At 45.6% G+C, this 23,804-nt stretch overlaps 1 long non-coding RNA gene across 1 annotated transcript; it reads right to left on the minus strand.

The window, feature by feature from the left end:
• Positions 1–218: 218 nt before the first annotated feature.
• Positions 219–9,166, minus strand: LOC134298790 (uncharacterized). The gene is made up of 2 exons (XR_010005872.1): positions 7,213–9,166; positions 219–563 (listed from the first exon to the last, which is right to left on the minus strand). It is a non-coding gene; the product is annotated as an uncharacterized LOC134298790 (long non-coding RNA).
• Between the last annotated feature and the right edge of the window lie 14,638 nt (positions 9,167–23,804).

Below are 23,804 nucleotides of genomic sequence, written 5' to 3' on the forward strand. Positions count from 1 at the left end.
AGATCGGAGCTATCTGTGGGAAAGATCGGGCACCCAAGTGCCGGGACTGTTTTACCTATTGAGAGAGTCATTATCCCCAAGTATCCATTGTGTAAATTGGACTAACCCAGAGCTAGCCCATTAGACCCATCAAGGATTCATTGCATATTGCCACACCCCATTCCTTTCAGATCGCGCCCCTCTCCAAAGCGAACCATCAAACAGACTGATACTTCAAATGATCCAATGACAGTTTATTGAATTTCCTGCCATCACAAAGAGCCAACCCACAAAGATATCCAACAGAGTCCTGAGCCACTCAGAGCGCGGATCCTAGCTGAGCAGTTTTTCAACCAATCAGAAGTTGGCACAGGTTTCTTGAATAGATGTCTAATAAAATAAAAATGCTCCATATTTGCAACTGCAGTATGTCAGTACTTTGGAGTGCTTTCTCTGCTGACATCTTCTCTGGCCAATAAACCTCTGCATTTGCCTTCCAATGTCTGTGTCAGATTTGGCCTTCTGGAAAGCTAGACACTTCAGGCCTCCAGACCCACAATTCTTTCAGTATCATTCAGCATTTACTATAGAAGAAAAAAATAGTGGTTATTTTCACAATAATACCTAAAGGCCTGAAGGCACAAAACTCCATCTTACCTTGCAAGCTAAGGTGTGTCAACTATGGTTAGTACATGGATGGGAGACTGCCAAGGAATACAAGGTGCTATAGGCTGTATTTCTGAGGAAGGACCTGGTAAAACAACCTCTGAGTGTTCCTTGCTTAAGAAAACCCTATGAAGTTCATGGGATCACAATAAATTGACAAGTGACTTGAGGGCATGTACACACACACACAGGAATGATGTGTCTTTGGGGATGGTAGCAGAGAATGCCATTTCAGCATTTGCCATATCTGCAAGAATTCTGCAGGTGTTGTTGTTTTGTGAAGAGAAGCCGAAACACCTCCCAGGGTTTTCTGTCCTGCTGCCAAACAGTTTATACTGCTAGAAAGTCTCTTTATCATGTTTAGCCAAAAATATGCTTCTCTGGATATTTTGGTACCTTTATCAAAAATGTGTTAAAGCTCTGTCAAATAACTCTGGCTAGTTCAGCATGTAATTTCCTCACCTAAGAATGTATTTTGCTGCAGTGAGCAGCTATGTCCGCGCTTTCATACCGATGCACTGGCGACATCCTTCATTATTAATATCTACAAGCTAGTTGATAAGATGCATCCTTTTTATTATTCCTACAAAGATGGGCTTATTACAGTACTTTGTGTTCTAACAGACTGTGTAATACAAGCAGATGTGAACAAATGCTGCAAACACACTGGCAAACTGTGCTGCAAATGGGAAACTAAGCAAGCGTTGTTCAGTGACACAAGCCACAGCCTGCACATACAGTATTTTTCCGAGTAATCTGTAAGTGAACAGATGCTTTCTGAATACAAGACTGCTTTGCAGCCATACCCAGATTTCTCCTTTTTACTGTGATGCAGTTGGACATAATTCACATTTTCCTTTTAGGATTATGAATCATTTGCTGTAACTCAGCTTGTACCAGTTCCTCTCCATTGCTCCTCCTGCCCTTGCTATGAAACTGACCTGATCTAAACATGCAGAAGAATGAGGAGGACGAAAACAATTCAGTGGAGGATCCAACTTGGAGATGAAATGGGCTCTTGGGAAAAAATACTTTTAGCAATATGCCTTTTCCCAAATGGACTGACGTCTTGCTTACTACTGCACTTTCACTTGTTCAATCTGTCCATAAAGTGGTTGTATAACCTACTTTAAAGAACCTTTAAATGCTTTATGGTTTTAAATGGCTTAGAATTTTCCAATGTTTTTTGATGCTGTTATGTACTGTCACAGGAGCTCTGGCTTATGGCAGGACTGTAGGTATAAAGGCCCTTTCCACACTGCCCTATATCCCAGGATTTGATCCCAGATTATTTATTTACTTATTTACAGTATTTATATTCTGCCCTTCTCACCCCGGAAGGGACTCAGGACGGATCACAGAACATACATATGCGGTGAACATTCAATGCCGTTTTTAAACACTGACAAGACAGACAATTGTACATAGATGGAGGTATATATAGGCTTTTCCCATCTTCGGCATCTTGGAGGCTTCTGCTTGGTTCTGGCCACAGGGTGTGTGTGTGTGTGTGTGTGTGTGTGTGTGTGTATGCTGTCGCTCCATCTCCCTGCTGAAGAGCTTTGTTCGTAAACTTCCTCCTTGATCAAATCACTGGCATTTTTCTGGCATTTCCTTATGGGTGCCTTGAAATACCTCCCCCCTTTTTAAGCGGTACCTATTTATCTACTCATGTTTTTTGCTTTCGAACCACTAAGTAGGTGGAAACTGCGCTGGAGGCCAGGAGCTCACCCTGACCCATGCTTCAAATGTCAACTTTTTGATTGACAAGATTTACTGCAGCTGCTGTGCTAAAGCATGCTTTCAACTGGATTATATGAACCTACACTGCCAGATAATCTGGGATAAAAAGATAATCTGGGAGTGGATCCTGGGATATAGGGTAGTGTATATCCAGCCAAAATTAGCATCTTTAGTGCAGAATTAATACAATTTGAAACCACTTTAATATCCATGGTTCAATGCTATGAAGGAGCTTTAGTTTGTCAGGATCTTTAGCCTTCTCTGCCCAATAGTGCTGATGCATCACCAAACTACAAATCCCAGGATTCTATAGCATTAAACCATGGAAGTTAAAGTTAAAACTGCATTAATTCTACAGTATAGATGCACCCAACATAATGTGACTTCCCCCACCATAATAATTTTTATGATAATTTCTTTTAGTTGTAAATTTCTAGCATTCCAGAGAGTGAGAGCTGATAAAAATTCTCATGTAGGACCCTTATATTTGCTGTCTTTTTATTTCCTTGGTAATTTTGCCTACCTGTTTTCTTTTAGATGCCTGAACTGCCCAACTGACGTTTTGAGTTAGTACAGTGCTACTAACTGATTTGGGAACATTTCATTGGGGTGACAGAATTCCTATTGATGGGGGCAATGCCTTCCTATTGCCTCTACAATCCTATCATAAGATTTTCTTGGCAATACTTATTCAGAAGAAGCTTCTCATTGCCTTTCTCTAAGGCAGAGAGAGTGTGAACTGACCAAGGTCAACTGCTGGAATTCCATGAGTGGGGATGTGAATCCTGCTCTCTCAAATTCCTTGTCCAATGCTTGCAACACTGCACTAAGTTGATTCTCTAGATCTTTTCATATAGGGTGGGATATTATTATTATTTAAATTTCAATCAGTCAACTAATGAAGACTGCAGATTTTTCAAGTAGTTCTACTAATCTTGAAATGCAACTCTTGTAAAATGCTTTTGGACTTTGCAGTTTTACAAAAAGAACTGGATGCACTCTTGACCCATTCTGCCTTTACACTTATCACTATGCTCTTAAATCCCAATAAATCTTTGCCCATGACCTTTGTTCTCCAGTCTCGGTACCCTTAGCTCTCTGATGGGCTCTTGCTCATTTCTCCTTCCCTGCCCTTTATGCTTGCAGCTGGGCCTCTTAAAGAACATAAGAATATATTTGGCTGTGAATGGAAAGAACTCAGGCTTGGAATCTTATCCAAGTAGCAGCTGAAGCTCAAGGGTGAACTCTTTGGTGATATAGCAGACTGTATCCAGTAGAGGTTGAGTATCCCTCGTCCAAAATGCTTCAGGTCTGAAATTTTTTGAGTATGGGATTTTTTCCAGATTTAAAAATACCTGCGTTTGCATATATGTATATAATGCGATATCTTGGAGATGTTTATTTTCATATACATCTTGCAAACATAATCTGAGAATAAACACAATGTTTTCATTTTTTTTTTTGCATGAAACAAAGTGTGTGTACAAAGTTGTTCCTATCTCAGCCAGCCATATGGACATTTTTGGAGCATTTCACCTTTGGAATTCCAGGTAATGGATTCTTAAAGGATGTTAGAGAGCAAGCATGGTGTAATGGTTTGAGCTAGAGAAAAGGGTTTAAATCCTCGGGCAAGACCCCTCTAAACAAATCTTGCCAAGAAAGCCCTGTGATCAGTTCTCTTTGGGGACACCATGGATCAGAAATGGCATGAAGCCACACAAAAAACAAACAATTCAAGAACTAGTCCATGGTTCCTCAGTCAGCAAGGCACTGAATTCATTCCAGGCATCCAAGAGTGCTGCTGCTGCTGCTGCTGCTGCTGCTGCTGCTGCTGCTGCTGCTTCTTCTTCTTCTTCTTCTTCTTCTTCTTCTTCTTCTTCTTCTTCTTCTTCTTCTTCTTCTTCTTCTTCTTCTTTTTCTTCTTCATCATTCACACAGTCATCTCCGACTCTTCGTGACCTCATGGACCAGTCCACGCCAGAGCTCCCTGTCAGCCGTCGCCTCCCCCAGTTCCTTCAAGGTCAAGCCAGTCACTTCAAGGATACCATCCATCCATCTCGCCCTTGGTCGGCCTCTCTTCCTTTTTCCTTCCATTTTCCCCAGCATCATGATCTTTTCCAAGCTTTCCTGTCTCCTCATGATGTGGCCAAAATACTTCATCTTTGCCTCTAATATCCTTCCCTCCAGTGAGCACCGGGCATTATTTCCTGGACTATGGACTGGTTGAATCTTCTTGCGGTCCAAGGCACTCTCAGGATTTTCTTCTAGCACCAAAGTTCAAAGGCATCTATCTTCCTTCATTCAGCCTTCCTTATGGTCCAGCTCCCGCATCTATAGGTTACTATGGGGAATACCATTGCTTTCACTATGCGGACCTTCGTTGCCAGTGTGATGTCTCTGCTTTTCACTATTTTATCGAGGTTGGCCATTGCTCTGGGAATGGAAAAACTCCAAACAAAATGTCATTAATGGTGGCCTGACATGACCATGCTATTTGCAACTGTCATTTGATGGCATGATCATTGGAAATTTCAAAGCGTCATCTTCCTCATGTGCCAACAGCTATTCATATCCCTGTTGAGGAAATCTCATTTGAAATGGCAAATTTATAGTGTCATTATTGCTACATAGATTGGCTCTTCAAAGCAGTGTCTCCTAAATCAGAAGAGAATACCGTATACAGGAAGGAAAACTAATCCAGCAACTAGTAAAATCAAGCACAGTGCCTGGGCATTATTAATTACAAAGAACACAATTATCTGTAACTAGATTCTTTCAATAAATGACAGTGCAATGAAGTCACATTTCAGAAATAATGTAGTGAATTAGACCACTCTAGTGATGAAATGAATGATAGTTCATAATTCCTTTCAACAACTTCTTCTAAAGGGGTTTAAAGGCAATTTGACATTCTGTGTATGGCATTATCTTATCAGTCCTAAACATGTTTCCTCTGTAACACATGCAAAATACTTTGAAACAGTTGAAAACCAACTTACTAATGCCTTGAAAGATCTCTCCAGCTACTACAAAGATAACCATCTGAAGCCTAACCCTGCCAAGACACAAATGTGTGCTTTACACCTACGCAATCGTGAAGCCAACAGGAAATTGAAAGTTACCTGGGAAGGCCAATAATTCAAACATGGTTTACATCCTAAATATCTCAGTGTCACCTTAGATTGAACACTAACATTTAGGAACCACTGTATCAACACAAAGCACAAAGTAGCTGTGTGCAACAACATCCTGTAGAAACTTACTGGCAGCACATGGGTTGCAGACCCACCATTAATAAGAACATCAGCCCTGGTCTTGTCTTACTCAACTGCTGAGTATGTCTGCCCTGTTTGGCACAAGTCTGTCCATGCAAAGCAGGTGAAAATAGCACTGAATGAAACATGCAGAATACTCACAGGATGTCTCAGACCTACACCTGTTGATAAACTCTATAAGCTGTCTAGCATTGCTCCCCCTGATGTGCAACAGGAAGTTGCTGTTAACTGGGGGAGAAATAAGGTTGGACACTGTGAAAGCCATCCACTGCATGGCTATCAGCCTCCTCCCACTAGACTCAAATCAAGGAAAAGCATCAAATAACAACCAGGCAAAATGGCACTACCTAGAAGAATCCTCCACCTTGTACAACTGTGGAGGAGAACAAACAATTCTGCATCTGTATGCTCCCCACAATGCCCTGCCTCTTGTACAGAGGAAGAATTGTTTAAAGCTAGAGACAATGCGGTTGCTGTTGCCTGTTTTTGGTCGAAAATTATTTAGTCACTTGTGCTCCCTCTATTTTATCAGTTTGACACAAAATAAATAAATAAAATAATGGAAAACAAATGTGTGGCACAACAAGTTATCCTTCCCATATTAGAATGAACAATGGTATATTTTCAAGCACTGTAACATGGGAGTGAATTACATTTTGAAAAAAACCTTTCCAAGTTCAGGGTTAAATATTATTCTCACTGTTACATCGATTAAACCTTTGTGTACACATGATTTTTTAAAAATAAAATGTTAACAAATAACTTGCGAATAGAAAAATGTGGAATCATTTCAGATTTCAGAGGAACTCAACATTTCTGCAACACTGACAAAATTTTACAAAGGGAAATATGTGTTCCTCTTCCTCGTCTTTTTAAATGAAGTATTCCTCTTGGCATCTCTGCTCTCTCTTTTTGTGTGTGCTCTTTTCTTTGTAAGAACATTTAGTATTTTTCAGAAAACACTTCATGGATTGTCTCCTGACACATTCAAAACCTTCTCTTTTTTTCCTGTTCTTTCCCCTTCCTCTAATCTTCCTCCCACTCCTACCGGGTGTCCCCCAGGGCCAAATTCTCAAAACTCAAATGCAAACAGTAGTTCATGTAATATAACACCTCTTAAAGCAATTCCCACATCTTTTGTTCAGCATCCAGGGGCTCATTCCTTTTACACGAGTATAGTGTTATAATTCCAGTTTAACAAACCTTGTTTTATCCTATGTAATCCAGGGATTTGTAGTATAGCGAGGCATTAGAGCGCTCCAGCTGAGAATTATAAATGCTTCTTCCTAAACTGCAGATCGTGTTATCGAAAAATTGAACATGCCCCCCAAAAGACAGACTCAACATGAATTCCAAAGTCAAATATGAATTTTATTTTATTTTACATTTTAAAGAATCACGCAATCTCGAAAGAGTAGTATTCCCCCTCCTTACCTTTGCTTTATTTCCAGTAACTAACCGTGGGGGCAGGAGGGGGGGCAAGCAGGAAGACTACACATTCAAAGGGAAATTAAACAAAAAATAATATGATGAGTGTCTATGTGTATACCTGAGGAGTTTCTTCCGGCTTTCCTCCGGAAGTGGGGCCATCAGGAGAAGACAATACGAGTGCTGCACCTCAGAATAGCTTCACCTTGCTGTATACACCTGCACACATGCTGGAGTCTTTTTAGTTTATTAGAAAATAGAAGATAAAAAGTTCTTTAAAAACAAAAGTAAAGTTCCAAAAGATCGTTACAAAAGAGTATAATTCAAGAAATCACCAGAAATAAACAGAGTCCCATTAGAGCATGACAAAGTCCCAAGAACATGAACACATGAGCTGCAAGATAATCCAGGAAAATGAGAGCTTGCTTCTTGGTTGAACGAAAAGTTGCTTTGACAAAGGTTTGTCTCCAAACACATTGCTTTAATACCCTTTGCAAAACATGAAAGCATTTATTTGGCCTCTGACCTCCATCTTGTTTGCTATTCTCACACTCCTTCGAACTCTGAATTCCAAACGGTCAGCTCGATCTAAGGTTCCCGTTTCATCAAGGTCAGCCTGCTCGTTAGTGTCTGTCTGCTTGCTATCAGACTGAAAACTGCCCTCCTTTTCTAAGTCAATTTGCACCTGGTTAGTTTCAGTATCAACAACATCATTCCTTGCTGTGGGAAAATGAACTTGCACACTCTGTTCCTCATCTTCTACAACAGGGACATTTTGAACCTGAATCCCATCATCCTCATCAGAGTCAATCTGAGGTTCCAGCTGAGTCACAACAACGAGCATGTTCAGTTAATGATGTCATTTAAAGTAGTTTTCCAACTTCCTGAGGGGCCCAGCGGTGAGTCACTGCCAGACATCTAGATGTAAAAAAAAAATGGTAATTTTTCTAAGTCCCACAGATAGCCAAGGGATGCCTGGTAAGCTTCGCTAACCGCAGATAGCACAAACTAGGAATCAGAAACTGATAAACTCCCTAGGTTGAAGGCAAATGACAGAGGCTTTATTCAATTTGCGCAAAAGGGACACTTGTACAGCACGGATGCTTGAATGGTACAAGTGTAAAAGCAGACTCATAAGCAGACATTATTATACACGTAAGTTTCCATTCACTAACATTGTTCCGTGTTGAAACTCCCTTTCTTTTCTCTGCTTGGCAAGTGCCAAGAATTCGGCCAGCATCCTCCAGGACTCTGATTGGTCGGGAGGCAGATCCAAGCTGGTGCATGCCCTGATTGCAAGAGGCGGTGGTGATGTAGCTGGGGATCTCCTCCCATCTAGGCAGGGAGGCTCCGAGGCTTCCGATAAACTGGAGGAGGTGGTCCAGGGGAGGGAGGGACCTCCTGAGGCTGTGCCAACCCCTGACTGGGTGATGTTGGAATGTGCAAAACACAGAGAAATGCAAAAGCTGATTTGACAAGATTATGCCGGAAAACACAATGGGAGTTGTTGTCTCTGACATTTTCCCATGCCAAGAAACAAAGAAAGAGTCTTGGAGATATATATTTGTTGATGGGATTGTAATCACGATTTTGTCCTTGTTCAAAATAATATTTACTGGCATTTAAGGAAAGTAATAATGGTTGTACTCCATACCCATGGTGCAACTAATTTTGTCTTCCATTTTTCACTCACCCATGATATGAGCTTTATTTTTAGGCAAAGATATAAGATTCACATATGAGAATTCTCCCCTAGGTAACTCATAAGCTATAAGTGTGATGTCTCATGGGCCATGTAGTCCCGTCCCTAACACTGTTGTGACAGATGAGGAGGAAAACTTAGGTTTTCCTCCGTTTCAGTCAGAATTGGAACTTTCTCAGCCAGAACTGGAACCCTTGCACCTGCAGGAGATTTGCCTTCCAGAAGTTTGCCAAACAAGCCCTGAGCCAAAATCTCCCCCTTTTTCTCGCCGTGATTATTGTCAACAACAGAGAGGAGCTCAACAGGCTAATCGCAGAAGCCTGAGAATTGCGGCCAAACAAATGGTTGATTAGCCTGCTTCCCATGAGAGACTTTAGGGCAGGGGTCCCCAAACTAAGGCCCGGGGGCCAGATCCGGCCCTCCAAGGCCATTTACCTGGCCCGCGGCCTCCGTTTTATAATATAATATTTTTATATCATTTTAATAATATATTGTATTTACATATAAAATTGATAATAATATTATAATGTTATACAATATAATACTAATACCATATAATAATATTAATTATATGTTATATATTACATATAATATTACAGTATAGTGCAGGGGTCCCCAAACTAAGGCCTGGGGGCCGGATGCAGCCCTCCAAGGTCATTTACCTGGCACCCGCCCTCAGTTTTATAATATAATATTTTATATCATTTTAAATAATATAATATATTGTATGTACATATAATATTGATAATAATATTATGTTATACAATATAATATTAATAATGATACCATATCATAATATTAATTATATGTTGTATATTACATATAATATTACAGTATAGTGGTATCGTTCAATATGGTAATATATAATGCTAATATTGTGCTATGCTAATAATATAATATATTGTATGTACATACAGCTGCTCTGAGTCCCCTTCAGGGTGAGAAGGGCAGGATATAAATGTAATAAATAAATGTAGTAAATAAATAAATAAATAATGTTAGACTTGGACTCGGCCAAAGTCTAAAATGACTTGAAGGCACACAAAAACAACAACAATCCTAATTCACTTGACTATCTCATTGGCCAGAAGCAGGCTCACACTTCCCATTGAAATCCTGATAGGTTTATGCTGGTTACAATTGTTTTCATTTTTAAATATTGTATTGTTCTTGCACTACAAATAAGACATGTGCAGTGTACATAGGAATTTGTCCGTTTTTTTCCCAAATGATAATTCGGCCCCTCCACAGTCTGAAGGATTGTGGACCGGCCCTCTGCTTTAAAAGTTTGGGGACCCCTGCTTTAGGGAGTCATGCATCTGGACCCAGAGAATGGCTTTCGCTTCTGGTTCCCCAGAGAATCTGCTCTTGGCGGGAAACCGAGACCCTACTTAGGTGTTTTGCCCACGAAGGAGTCTTGCGGAGTCAATTCGTCAGCTACGGGAGTAGGTTGTGTGTGGACTACGCTACTCCCGCGGTCGAGTTCTTGTTCCTGTTTCCAGCCCTGCCTTGTTTCCCAGGACCTTGCCTTGCTCCACGGACCTTGCCTTGTTTTTGGACCTTGCCTTGTTTTTGGACCTCGCCACGAATTTACCACGGATCCTGTCCTTGCTCCACGTTCCTTGTTGCCTTGAATCAAGCTTTGTGTACCAAGAATCAAGTTATTTCCTCGCCTTGCCTAAGTTTCATGGACTAAAGGACCTTGTCATCTCCCCTCACTTTGCCTGTGTGATGACTCATGGGCCTTGTAGTCCTGCTCAGGACATTGTAATTCCTGATGAAGATGAAAACTTGGGTTTTTTACCTTCCCAGTCTGAACTGGATTCCTCTCAACCAGATCTTTCCCAGGCAGATCTGGGAACCTTGCACCTGCAAGAAAGTTGTCTCCCAGAAGTATGTCAAACAAGCCCAGAGCCTACTTCTCCCGTATTCTTGCGCCGGGAGTTTTGTAAACAACAGAGAAGTTTAGATTCAGCTTCGCGCAGGAGTGCGAGGATTGCAGCTAAGAATGTGGCCAATTAAGACTGCTTCTCGTGAGAATCTTTGGGGAGTCTCACATCTGGTCTTAGAGTTAGCTTTCGGTTCTGATTCCCAGAGAACTGCTTCGGCGGGAAGCTAGACTCTATTTAGGTGTTTTACCCGCGTAGTAACTTCGCGGAGTCAATTCGTCAGCCTACGGAGCGAGTTGTGTCTGGACAGCGCGCTCCGGTTCAAGCCTCGCTCCTGCTCAAGCCTAGCCTTGCTATCCAGCCTTCGCCTTGCTTCCCAGCCTTTGTTTATCTACGGACTTTGCCTTGTTTCCCAGGATCAATCCTTGCCTTGTTCCACGGATTTATCAAGTTATTCCACGGACCTTGTTCTTGTTCTTAGTTACCTTGATCCACGTTCAAGCCTTGTTTCAAGTATCAAGTTATTTCCTAGCCTCGCTCAAGTTTCATGGACTAAAGGACCTTGTCATCTCCCCTCACTTTGCTTGGCAAAGTGAGTGTTTCGGTTATTGGATTACAACTTTGGACCTTAATATTTCTTATTGGACATTGCTTTTTTGGACTAATTCTGACCTTTCCTGAAAGGTCTAATTCTGGACTATTTTCTACACTTGTTTTTATTAACTTTATATATTCCTACAATAAAGATATTAGATAGATTCTGGCCTCTGTGTATGGTTATTGGTGCTCTGCAGCCTGGGTCGTGACAGTTTGACTCCGCCACCCTAAGCACCAATTAACCTCGGTCAGAATGTCTACCGGAACCGTACCTGGGCCGAGCGGCCAGCCGATTACCTACACCATCGACAAGGAAGAGGTGGACCGAATCCGTGATAAGCTCAATGCACAGGATGGAGAAATAAGGGGTTTGAAGGAACGCGGAGTTCGTCTTCCGGCCATGGCGTTGCCAACCAAGTTTACTGGAGAAGCTTCTAAGGTTCATGTCTTCCGTCGCCAATGTCAAGCTTATCTGGAGGCCCGTGCTGCCGAGTTTCCCCAAGAAGACATCAAAGTGGCATGGGTTTACAGTCTTCTAGACGGGCCAGCGGCCAGCTGGGCGACGGCACTGTTCGACCAAGCCTCTCCACACCTAAGATCAGCGCAACACTTCTTGGACCACCTCAAGGAGACTTGGGGAATCGAGGACAATTTGGAGGCAGCCGGTCACAAACTCCGTCGCCTTTTCCAAGGAGACAGACCTATGTCTCAGTATATAGCCGAGTTCCGAGTGCTGGCCCACAACACCGGCTGGAACGATGTAGCCCTCAGGGGGCAATTCCGGGAGGGTCTCAACATTGAAATGCTGGAAGAAATCTCCAAGGTGGATCCTCCCCAGACCCTCGAGGCACTCATTGATCAATGTTTACGGGCTGAAGTCATGATTGCCAACAGGAAACAGTGGGTTCGAGGCCAGGGCAGTAGAGCCGGGGCAAAACCCCCCGCTCCCGCCAGCGTTCAGCCACGTCCGGTGTGGAGACCCCCACCGCCAACCCCATACCCCAGAGGAGGCGAGGAGGTGCCGATGCAGTTGGGCAATGTGCGTCCCAGACTAGATGCCGCCGAGAAGGCCCGTCGTCAACGCTTAAACCTCTGCTGGTACTGCGGGAACGGGGGCCACTTCGCCAGAGAGTGCCCAGCCAAAGGGAAGCCTGCCGCCCGTCTTGCGGCGGCGTCCTCCACGGAGACGAAGGCGTCTGAGCCGACTGGCACACAGCCGGCGGGGGAAGCCAACGACCGGGTGTAGAGGGGCTCGCCAACCCGGTCAAAAAATCCATCCAAGAGCCGCCAACCGGGGTCCTGTTCCTTCTCGTGGTCACATTATGGTCAGCAAAAAGGGGACCCGTCATGATCCACGCCATGATAGACTCTGGAGCTACCAACAATTTCATCGATAGAGAGTATGCCGACTCTCTGGGATTACAATATCATGATTTCAAGAATGCCCGTGTGGTGCAAGCCATAGACGGCCGTCCCCTCAAGACGGGCCCCGTAAGTCAGTGGTCGGAACCCACCAGGATGTGGATAAGGGAACATATGGAAGAGATTTCCTTCTTTGTTACCGAGGTTCCCCATTTCCCTGTGATTTTGGGAATTCCATGGCTGACTCTCCACGACCCTAACATCTCCTGGTCCAACAGAGAACTGCAGTTTGCTTCACCGTACTGCCAAAACCATTGCCTCGTAGCCAAGGTATGCCATGCCACAGACACCGAGCCCATCATCACCTTGCCAAAGAAGTACTCCGAGTATTGGGATGTATTCAATGAGAAAGAAGCCGAAAAATTACCCCCACATAGACCTTATGACTGTGCCATTGACCTGGTGGAGGGGGCCCCGATCCCGCGAGGGCATCTCTACTCCCTGACTGAACCAGAGCAAGAAGCTCTCAGGGAATTCCTAGAGACAAACCTTCGCAAGGGATTCATCAGACCCTCTCAATCCCCAGCCGCCTCCCCAGTGATGTTTGTGAAGAAGAAGTCAGGGGAACTACGCTTGGTGGTGGACTACAGAGCATTGAACAATATCACCAAGCGGAACAGCTATCCCCTGCCTTTAATCTCGGATCTACTAGATCGGCTTCGAGGAGCCAAGGTTTACACCAAGCTGGATCTTCGGGGGGCTTACAACTTAGTTCGCATCAGGGAAGGGGACGAGTGGAAGACCGCCTTCCAGACCAAATTCGGATTATTTGAGTCCCGAGTTATGAATTTCGGTTTATGCGGAGCCCCCGCAACGTTCCAGCATTTTGTCAATGACATTTTTCAGGACTATCTAGACAGGTTCTTGATAATCTACCTGGACGATTTTTTGGTGTTTTCCAGATCACAATCAGAACATGAGAACCACGTCAAAATGGTGTTACAACGATTGCGGGATCATGGACTTTATGCCAAGCTGGAAAAATGCGCTTTTGATCTACAAGAGGTAGATTTCCTTGGTTACCGCATCTCGCCTCTAGGGCTTTCCATGGATCCAGCCAAAGTTTCAGCAGTATTGGAATGGCGGGCGCCAACTAACAAGAAAGAGGTGCAGCGTTTCTTGGGGTTCGCGAACTACTACCGCAAGTTCATTCCAGATTTTGCCCGTTGGTCCGACCCCATCACTAGCTGCATCCGTGGAAAGCAGCCTTTCCGCTGGACTGATCAAGCAGAGAAAGGGTTCCAGCAACTAAAGAAACTATTCACCTCCCAGCCAATTCTACAGCACCCAAATCCTGGAACCCCTTTTGTGGTGCAAGCGGACGCCTCTGATGTGGCAATTGGGGCTGTACTCTTACAACCGGTGGGAGATCATCTCCACCCCTGTGCCTTTTATTCTCGTCAACTAACCACACCAGAGAGGAATTACACCATTTGGGAAAAAGAACTACTGGCCATAAAGGCAGCCTTTGAAACTTGGAGACATTGGCTAGAAGGGGCCAAATTTCCCATTGAAGTCCACACTGATCATCGTAATCTAGAACATCTAAGAACTGCCCGCAAACTAAATCAGAGGCAGCAACGTTGGGCTTTATTCTTTGAACGTTTCAACTTCCAGATCCATTATGTGACCCCAGCCCAAACCAAGCAAGCAGACGCCCTGTCACGTAAACCGGAATACGCTGCAGGACGCAAGGAGACCTTTGAATCCCAACTGCTACAACCTGAGAACTTTGCCACGCTCACGGTGGGGAACACCAAATCCATTCCCATTGGTTCAACTTCCCCTACTCCAGGACCCATCTGTGCTCAAGAAATCAGGGCTAGTCAGCAAGCAGATGCCTGGGCGCAGGACCAACTTCGCCAAGGTCTGCATTTCCCCTTTTCGCTTAAAGATGGGCTGCTCTGCTATAGAAATCATGTTTATATCCCACCCGGACCGGGCAGGGAAAAAGCGCTTCGTCTGTGCCATGACTGCAAACCAGCAGGACACTTCGGACTATTTAAAACTATGCATTTGATCCTAAGGGATTTTTGGTGGCCCAAGATCCGCAAGGATGTGGAAAAATATGTCAACACCTGCCCAGTATGCCAGCGCTCCAAGATACGAAGGGAGAAGCCCTCAGGGCTTTTACACCCCCTTCCTACCCCATCTCGCCCATGGGAAATAATTTCCGCGGATTTCATCACTGACCTACCACCTTCCTGTGGATTCACCACGATCTTAGTGGTGGTGGACCTATTCACCAAGTTAGCCCATTTCATTCCCTGCGAAGGCCTCCCCACGGCCAAGGAAACTGCGGATCTATTTCTTCAACATGTTTTCAGACTACATGGATTGCCCAAGAGTTTAGTCACAGACCGTGGATCTCAATTCACCTCTCGTTTTTGGAAGGCACTACAAAAACTATTGGGCATAGACTCTCGCTTATCTTCAGCTCATCATCCCCAAACAGATGGGCAAACGGAGCGCACCAATGCCACTTTGGAGCAGTATCTTCGCTGTTATGTAAACTACCAACAGGACAATTGGGCTTCTCTGTTACCACTGTCTGAGTTTGCCTACAACAATGGAGTTCAAGCTTCTACAAAAGAAACGCCGTTCTTTGCAAACTACGGCTTCCATCCACGTTTCTTTCCCCCTGTCATTGAAACTTCAGAGGTTCCCGCAGCAGAGGATTGGCTGCAGGAACTCACAGCGGTGCAACAACTTTTGCTCCAGCAACTGGACCAAGCCAAGGAGGACTATAAACGCCACGCTGACAAACATCGCCAGCCGGGCCCCGAAATCAAGGTAGGAGATCGGGTTTTCCTGTCCACTCGCTTTCTGCCCTCCCACCGCCCTTGCCGGAAGTTAGATGCCCGTTTCATTGGCCCCTATCCAGTGGTGGCGCAATTAAACCCCGTGACTTTCAAACTCCAACTTCCGCGTTCAATGCGCATTCACCCAGTGTTTCACCGTTCCCTGCTCCTTCCGGCGGATGGTGTGCGTCCTGATACAGACCAACCGGCCCCCCCTCCTGTTTTGATGAATGGGGAGGAGGAGTTCGAGGTTGAGGACATTTTGGATTCTCGCTTTCACCGCCGCCGCCTACAATATCTCATTGACTGGGTGGGTTTTGGCCCTGAAGAACGCTCTTGGGAAGACGCCTCCACAGTCCATGCTCCTGATCTAACCCGTCGCTTTCATCAGACCTATCCCGCCAAGCCGCGACCTCGCGCCTCGGGGAGAGGGCCCCAGTTTGGGAGGGGCCTTGAGGAGGGGGATAGTGTGATGACTCATGGGCCTTGTAGTCCTGCTCAGGACATTGTAATTCCTGATGAAGATGAAAACTTGGGTTTTTTACCTTCCCAGTCTGAACTGGATTCCTCTCAACCAGATCTTTCCCAGGCAGATCTGGGAACCTTGCACCTGCAAGAAAGTTGTCTCCCAGAAGTATGTCAAACAAGCCCAGAGCCTACTTCTCCCGTATTCTTGCGCCGGGAGTTTTGTAAACAACAGAGAAGTTTAGATTCAGCTTCGCGCAGGAGTGCGAGGATTGCAGCTAAGAATGTGGCCAATTAAGACTGCTTCTCGTGAGAATCTTTGGGGAGTCTCACATCTGGTCTTAGAGTTAGCTTTCGGTTCTGATTCCCAGAGAACTGCTTCGGCGGGAAGCTAGACTCTATTTAGGTGTTTTACCCGCGTAGTAACTTCGCGGAGTCAATTCGTCAGCCTACGGAGCGAGTTGTGTCTGGACAGCGCGCTCCGGTTCAAGCCTCGCTCCTGCTCAAGCCTAGCCTTGCTATCCAGCCTTCGCCTTGCTTCCCAGCCTTTGTTTATCTACGGACTTTGCCTTGTTTCCCAGGATCAATCCTTGCCTTGTTCCACGGATTTATCAAGTTATTCCACGGACCTTGTTCTTGTTCTTAGTTACCTTGATCCACGTTCAAGCCTTGTTTCAAGTATCAAGTTATTTCCTAGCCTCGCTCAAGTTTCATGGACTAAAGGACCTTGTCATCTCCCCTCACTTTGCTTGGCAAAGTGAGTGTTTCGGTTATTGGATTACAACTTTGGACCTTAATATTTCTTATTGGACATTGCTTTTTTGGACTAATTCTGACCTTTCCTGAAAGGTCTAATTCTGGACTATTTTCTACACTTGTTTTTATTAACTTTATATATTCCTACAATAAAGATATTAGATAGATTCTGGCCTCTGTGTATGGTTATTGGTGCTCTGCAGCCTGGGTCGTGACAGCCTGGCAAAGTGAGTGTTTCGGTTACTGGATTACAACTTTGGACCTTACTATTTCATATTGGACATTGTTTTCCTGGACTATATTTGACCTTTCCTGAAAGGTCTTCTTCTGAACTATATTCTACATTTACTTTTATTGACTTTACATATTTCCTTAATAAAGATATTAGATAGATTCTGGCCTCTGTGTATGGTTATTGGTGCTCTGCAGCCTGGGTCGTGACAGTTTGACTCCGCCACCTTAAGCACCAATTAAACCAGGCCAGAATGTCTACCGGAGCCGGGCCGGGCGACCAGCCACTCAGCTACACCATCGCCAAGGATGAAGTGGACCGAATCCGGGATATGCTCAATACACAGGCGGGAGAGATACGGGGCTTGAAAGACCGCGGAGCCCGTCTCCCTGCCCTGCCGTTGCCAACCAAGTTTTCTGGGGAGGCTTCCAAGGTTCATGTTTTCCGTCGCCAATGCCAGGCGTACCTAGAGGCCCGTAATGCCGAGTTTCCCCAAGAAGACATCAAGGTGGCGTGGATTTATAGTCTCCTAGACGGGCCAGCGGCCAACTGGGCGACGGCGCTGTTCGATCAAGCCTCCCCACACCTAAGTTCCGCGCAAAACTTCTTGGATCACCTTAAGGCAACTTGGGGGATCGAGGACAATTTAGAGGCGGCCGGCCACAAACTCCGACGCCTTTCCCAAGGGGACAGGCCTTTGTCCCAGTACATAGCCGAGTTCCGAGTGCTGGCCCATAACACCGGCTGGAATGACATAGCCCTCAGAGGACAGTTTCGGGAGGGTCTCAGCATCGAGATGTTGGAGGAAATCTCCAAGGTGGATCCTCCAAACTCTCTTGAAAGACTCATTGATCAATGTTTACGGGCCGAAGTCATGCTTGCCAACAGAAAACAGTGGATCCGAGGCCAGAGTGGAAGAGCTGGAGCAAAACCCCCCGCTCCCACCGGCATCCAGCCGCGTCCAGTGTGGAGACCCCCGCCACCAGCCCCATACCCCAGAGGAAGTGAGGAGGTGCCGATACAGTTGGGCAATGTGCGTCCCAGATTAGATGCTGCCGAGAAGGCCCGCCGCCAACGTCTAAACCTCTGTTGGTACTGCGGAAACGGGGGCCATTTTGCCAGAGAGTGTCCAGCCAAGGGGAAGCCCGCCGCTCGGCTGGCGGCGGCGTCCTCCGTGGAGGCGAAAACGTCCGAGGCGGCGGGCGCAAAGCCGGCGGGGGAAGCCAGCGACCGGGCGTAGAGAGGCTCGCCAACCCGGTCAAAAACCCCACTCAAGAGCCGCCAACCGGGGTCCTATTTCTCCTAGTGGTCACCTTGTGGTCAGCCAAGAAAGGACCCGTCATGATCCATGCCATGATAGACTCTGGAGCCACGAACAATTTCATTGATAGAGAGTATGCCGACTCTCTGGGACTACAATATCACGATTTCAAGAACGCCCATGTGGTACAAGCCATAGATGGCCGCCCCCTCAAGACAGGTCCAGTAAGCCAATGGTCTGAACCCACCAGAATGTGGATAAGGGAGCACATGGAAGAGATTTCCTTCTTTGTTACCGAGGTTCCCCACTTCCCTGTGATTTTGGGAATCCCATGGCTGACACTCCACGACCCTAGCATCTCTTGGACCAACAGAGAACTGCAGTTTGCGTCCAAATATTGCCAAAACCATTGTCTTGTAGCCAAGGTATGCCACGCTACAGACGCTGAATCCATTATCACCTTGCCCAAGAAATACTCAGACTTTTGGGACGTTTTCAATGAGAAAGAAGCCGAGAGACTACCCCCGCATAGACCTTATGACTGTGCCATTGACTTAGTGGAGGGGGCCCCGATTCCGCGAGGACACCTCTACTCCTTGACTGAACCAGAGCAAGAAGCACTCAGGGAGTTCATAGAGTCAAACCTCCGCAAGGGGTTCATCAGACCCTCTCAATCCCCAGCCGCTTCTCCAGTGATGTTTGTGAAAAAGAAGTCAGGGGACCTACGCTTGGTGGTAGACTATAGGGCATTGAACAATATCACTAAGCGGAACAGCTATCCCCTGCCTTTGATCTCGGACCTATTAGACCGGCTTCGAGGGGCCAAGGTTTACACCAAGCTGGATCTTCGAGGGGCTTATAATCTAGTTCGCATTAGGGAAGGAGACGAATGGAAGACCGCCTTCCAGACTAAATTCGGATTATTCGAGTCCCTGGTCATGAATTTCGGTTTATGTGGAGCTCCCGCAACGTTCCAGCATTTTGTCAATGATATCTTTCAGGATTATCTAGATCGGTTCTTGATCATCTACTTGGACGATTTTTTGGTGTTTTCTAGATCACAATCAGAACATGAGAACCACGTCAGAATGGTGTTACAACGATTGCGGGATCATGGACTTTATGCCAAGCTGGAAAAATGCGCTTTTGATCTACAAGAGGTAGATTTTCTGGGATACCGTGTCTCGCCACAAGGGCTCTCCATGGACCCGGCAAAGGTTTCAGCAGTATTGGAATGGCGGGCACCAACCAACAAAAAAGAGGTGCAGCGTTTCTTGGGGTTCGCGAACTATTACCGTAAGTTCATTCCAGACTTTGCCCGCTGGTCTGATCCAATCACCAGCTGCATCCGTGGGAAACAGCCTTTCCGCTGGACGGAGCAAGCAGAAAAAGGATTCCAGCAACTAAAGAAATTATTCACGTCCCAGCCAATCCTTCAGCACCCGGATTCTCAAACCCCTTTTGTTGTACAGGCTGACGCCTCCGATGTGGCAATTGGGGCTGTACTTTTGCAACCAGTGGGAGATCATCTTCACCCTTGTGCTTTTTACTCCCGTCAACTAACCGCCCCAGAGAGAAATTATACTATTTGGGAAAAAGAACTCTTGGCCATAAAGGCAGCCTTTGAAACTTGGAGACATTGGTTAGAAGGGGCCAAATTTCCCATTGAGGTCCATACTGATCATCGGAATCTAGAACATCTAAGAACTGCCCGCAAATTAAATCAGAGGCAACAACGCTGGGCTCTATTCTTTGAGCGTTTTGACTTCCAGATCCATTATGTAACCCCAGCTCAGACCAAGCAAGCAGATGCTCTATCAAGGAAACCAGAATATGCTGCAGGGCGCAAAGAGTCCTTTGAATCCCAATTGCTGCAGCCCGAGAACTTTGCCACACTCACAGTGGGAAATACCAAATCCACTCCAATTGAATCAACTCTCTCTACCCCAGGACCCCTTTGTGCTCAAGAAATCAGAGCCAGCCAACAGGCGGATGCCTGGGCTCAAGATCAACTTCGCCAAGGACTACATTTTCCCTTCTCGCTTAAGGATGGGCTACTTTGCTATAGAAACCACGTCTACATCCCTCCAGGACCGGGCAGAGAAAAGGCACTTCGTCTATGTCATGACTGCAAGCCAGCAGGGCATTTCGGACTATTTAAAACTATGCATTTGATCCTAAGAGATTTCTGGTGGCCCAAGATCCGTAAGGATGTGGAGAATTATGTCAATACCTGCCCGGTATGTCAGCGTTCCAAGACAAGAAGGGAGAAGCCCTCGGGGTTACTGCATCCCCTTCCTACTCCATCCCGTCCATGGGAGATAATTTCTGCGGATTTTATCACTGACCTACCACCTTCCCTTGGATTCACCACGATCCTAGTGGTGGTGGACCTTTTTACCAAGTTAGCCCATTTCATTCCCTGCGATGGCCTCCCCACGGCCAAAGAGACTGCAGATCTATTCCTTCAACATGTTTTCAGATTACATGGTTTGCCCAAGAGTTTGGTCACAGACCGTGGGTCTCAATTCACCTCTCGTTTCTGGAAAGCACTACAAAAACTATTGGGCATAGACTCTCGTTTATCTTCGGCTCACCATCCCCAAACGGATGGGCAAACTGAGCGCACCAATGCCACTTTGGAACAGTACCTTCGCTGTTATGTAAACTATCAGCAGGACAATTGGGCTTCCCTGCTACCGCTGTCGGAGTTTGCCTACAACAATGGTGTCCAGGCTTCAACTACAGAAACCCCGTTCTTTGCAAACTATGGCTTCCATCCACGTTTCTTTCCCTCTGTCATTGAAACCTCAGAAGTCCCCGCAGCAGAGGACTGGCTGCAAGAACTCACAGCGGTGCAACAACTTTTGCTCCAACAACTGGATCAAGCCAAGGAGGACTATAAACGCCACGCTGACAGTCATCGCCAGCCGGGCCCCGAAATCAAGGTAGGAGATCGGGTTCTGCTGTCCACTCGCTTTTTGCCCTCCCACCGTCCCTGCCGGAAGCTAGATGCCCGTTTCATTGGTCCCTATCCAGTGGTGGCGCAACTAAACCCCGTGACTTTCAAACTCCAACTTCCGCGCTCTATGCGCATTCATCCAGTGTTTCATCGCTCCTTGCTCCTTCCGGCGGATGGTGTGCGCCCTGATGCAGACCGGCCGGCCCCCACTCCTGTTTTAGTGGATGGGGAGGAGGAATTCGAGGTTCAGGACATTTTGGATTCTCGCTTTCATCGCCGCCGCCTTCAGTATCTCATTGACTGGGTGGGTTTTGGCCCCGAAGAACGCTCTTGGGAAGACGCTTCCACAGTCCATGCCCCCGACTTAACCCGCCGCTTCCATCAGTCCTACCCCGCCAAGCCGCGGCCCCGCACCTCGGGGAGAGAGCCCATTTTTGAGAGGGGGCTTGAGGAGGGGGATAGTGTGATGTCTCATGGGCCATGTAGTCCCGTCCCTAACACTGTTGTGACAGATGAGGAGGAAAACTTAGGTTTTCCTCCGTTTCAGTCAGAATTGGAACTTTCTCAGCCAGAACTGGAACCCTTGCACCTGCAGGAGATTTGCCTTCCAGAAGTTTGCCAAACAAGCCCTGAGCCAAAATCTCCCCCTTTTTCTCGCCGTGATTATTGTCAACAACAGAGAAGAGCTCAACAGGCTAATCGCAGAAGCCTGAGAATCGCGGCCAAACAAATGGTTGATTAGCCTGCTTCCCATGAGAGACTTTAGGGAGTCATGCATCTGGACCCAGAGAATGGCTTTCGCTTCTGGTTCCCCAGAGAATCTGCTCTTGGCGGGAAACCGAGACCCTACTTAGGTGTTTTGCCCACGAAGGAGTCTTGCGGAGTCAATTCGTCAGCTACGGGAGTAGGTTGTGTGTGGACTACGCTACTCCCGCGGTCGAGTTCTTGTTCCTGTTTCCAGCCCTGCCTTGTTTCCCAGGACCTTGCCTTGCTCCACGGACCTTGCCTTGTTTTTGGACCTTGCCTTGTTTTTGGACCTCGCCACGAATTTACCACGGATCCTGTCCTTGCTCCACGTTCCTTGTTGCCTTGAATCAAGCTTTGTGTATCAAGAATCAAGTTATTTCCTCGCCTTGCCTAAGTTTCATGGACTAAAGGACCTTGTCATCTCCCCTCACTTTGCCTGGCAAAGTGAGTGTTTCGGTTACTGGATTACAACTTTGGACCTTACTATTTCATATTGGACATTGTTTTCCTGGACTATATTTGACCTTTCCTGAAAGGTCTTCTTCTGAACTATATTCTACATTTACTTTTATTGACTTTACATATTTCCTTAATAAAGATATTAGATAGATTCTGGCCTCTGTGTATGGTTATTGGTGCTCTGCAGCCTGGGTCGTGACAGTAAGCCTCACTGCTGACTTTATTACAAAGTTTGCCTAGCAGCAAATAAGCCAAAATGTAATTTCTGCTTCTTACAAAGAAGTTCCATTTTTATGTTAGTTCTTTCTATTTGTTATCTTTATGTATTGCCTTCCTTCAGAGGCCACTGAACAGAAAGAATGGCAGCTTCGTAGGTTCTGAGCCTTATACGTTTTCATATATGAAGATATATGATATTGAACTATTCTTTTCTACAGCACACAGCAAACGGGGGGAACTGATGAGCAACTGAACATACTGGAGGGGTTTGGTGGACTAACTCAACATGATGGAAGTTGTAGTTCACCCTGTTTTTCAGGGATTGACCCACCATTGTAGGAGTTGTTGTTCACCCTGCTGCCAGATAGCACACTGAACCCCACTGATGTTGCATCTGGAGCAAATTTACCACACATGCTCAGCATAACCAACTTGACCATTCATAACATTAAAAAATAACTTTTTCAAATAACCTCGGCATCGCCTGGAACCCATGGTAGCATATTCATAAATTTTAGAAGCATTTAATTTATTTATAGCTCAACATAACCCGGTATTGTTTGTGATGGGTGCTGGTTTAGAGCTGGAAATTAAAATAAAAATTGTAATATAGAAATGCACTAATTATGATTAATTTTTAATTATCCAAATATGCACTTTTGGGAAACCAAATCCTGCTTTTGCTTCCCAACTCATGGATTTGGTTGGAAATGTAAGGAACACAACAACAGCAACAGCAACAACAACAACAACAACAACAACAGACAATGGGAAGCAATTTTCATGATATAAACTATACTAATCTTCATACAAGTCTATATAATTCTCTTTAAGACTGGATGCAACAGATCCTACATGAGCATTAGAAGCTTCAAACCTCTCTCAACAAATGCATGGCATTAGCACATCACTGCGAAGACGGATCTCATCCTAAGGTGATAATTAATGTTCTTGTTTAGTGACAGGGCATCCACAAAAACACAATCTTGTATAACTACATGGCAAGCGTAGGTAGCAAACACCAGATGGAAATAACCTGTTTGTTCTGTAACACTTCAAAAAAATTAACAGTGCGTATAAAGTATCGCTCTCCTCTCTTCCTCCCCCTATCTAAAAATATGCAGACGTTTAAAGGAAGCAACGATATGGACATATCATCTACACCAAGTATGGGAAAACTTGGGCCCTCCAGATGTTTTGG

The sequence above is a fragment of the Anolis carolinensis genome, chromosome 4, assembly GCF_035594765.1.
Source record: "Anolis carolinensis isolate JA03-04 chromosome 4, rAnoCar3.1.pri, whole genome shotgun sequence".
NCBI classification, from domain to species: domain Eukaryota; kingdom Metazoa; phylum Chordata; class Lepidosauria; order Squamata; family Dactyloidae; genus Anolis; species Anolis carolinensis.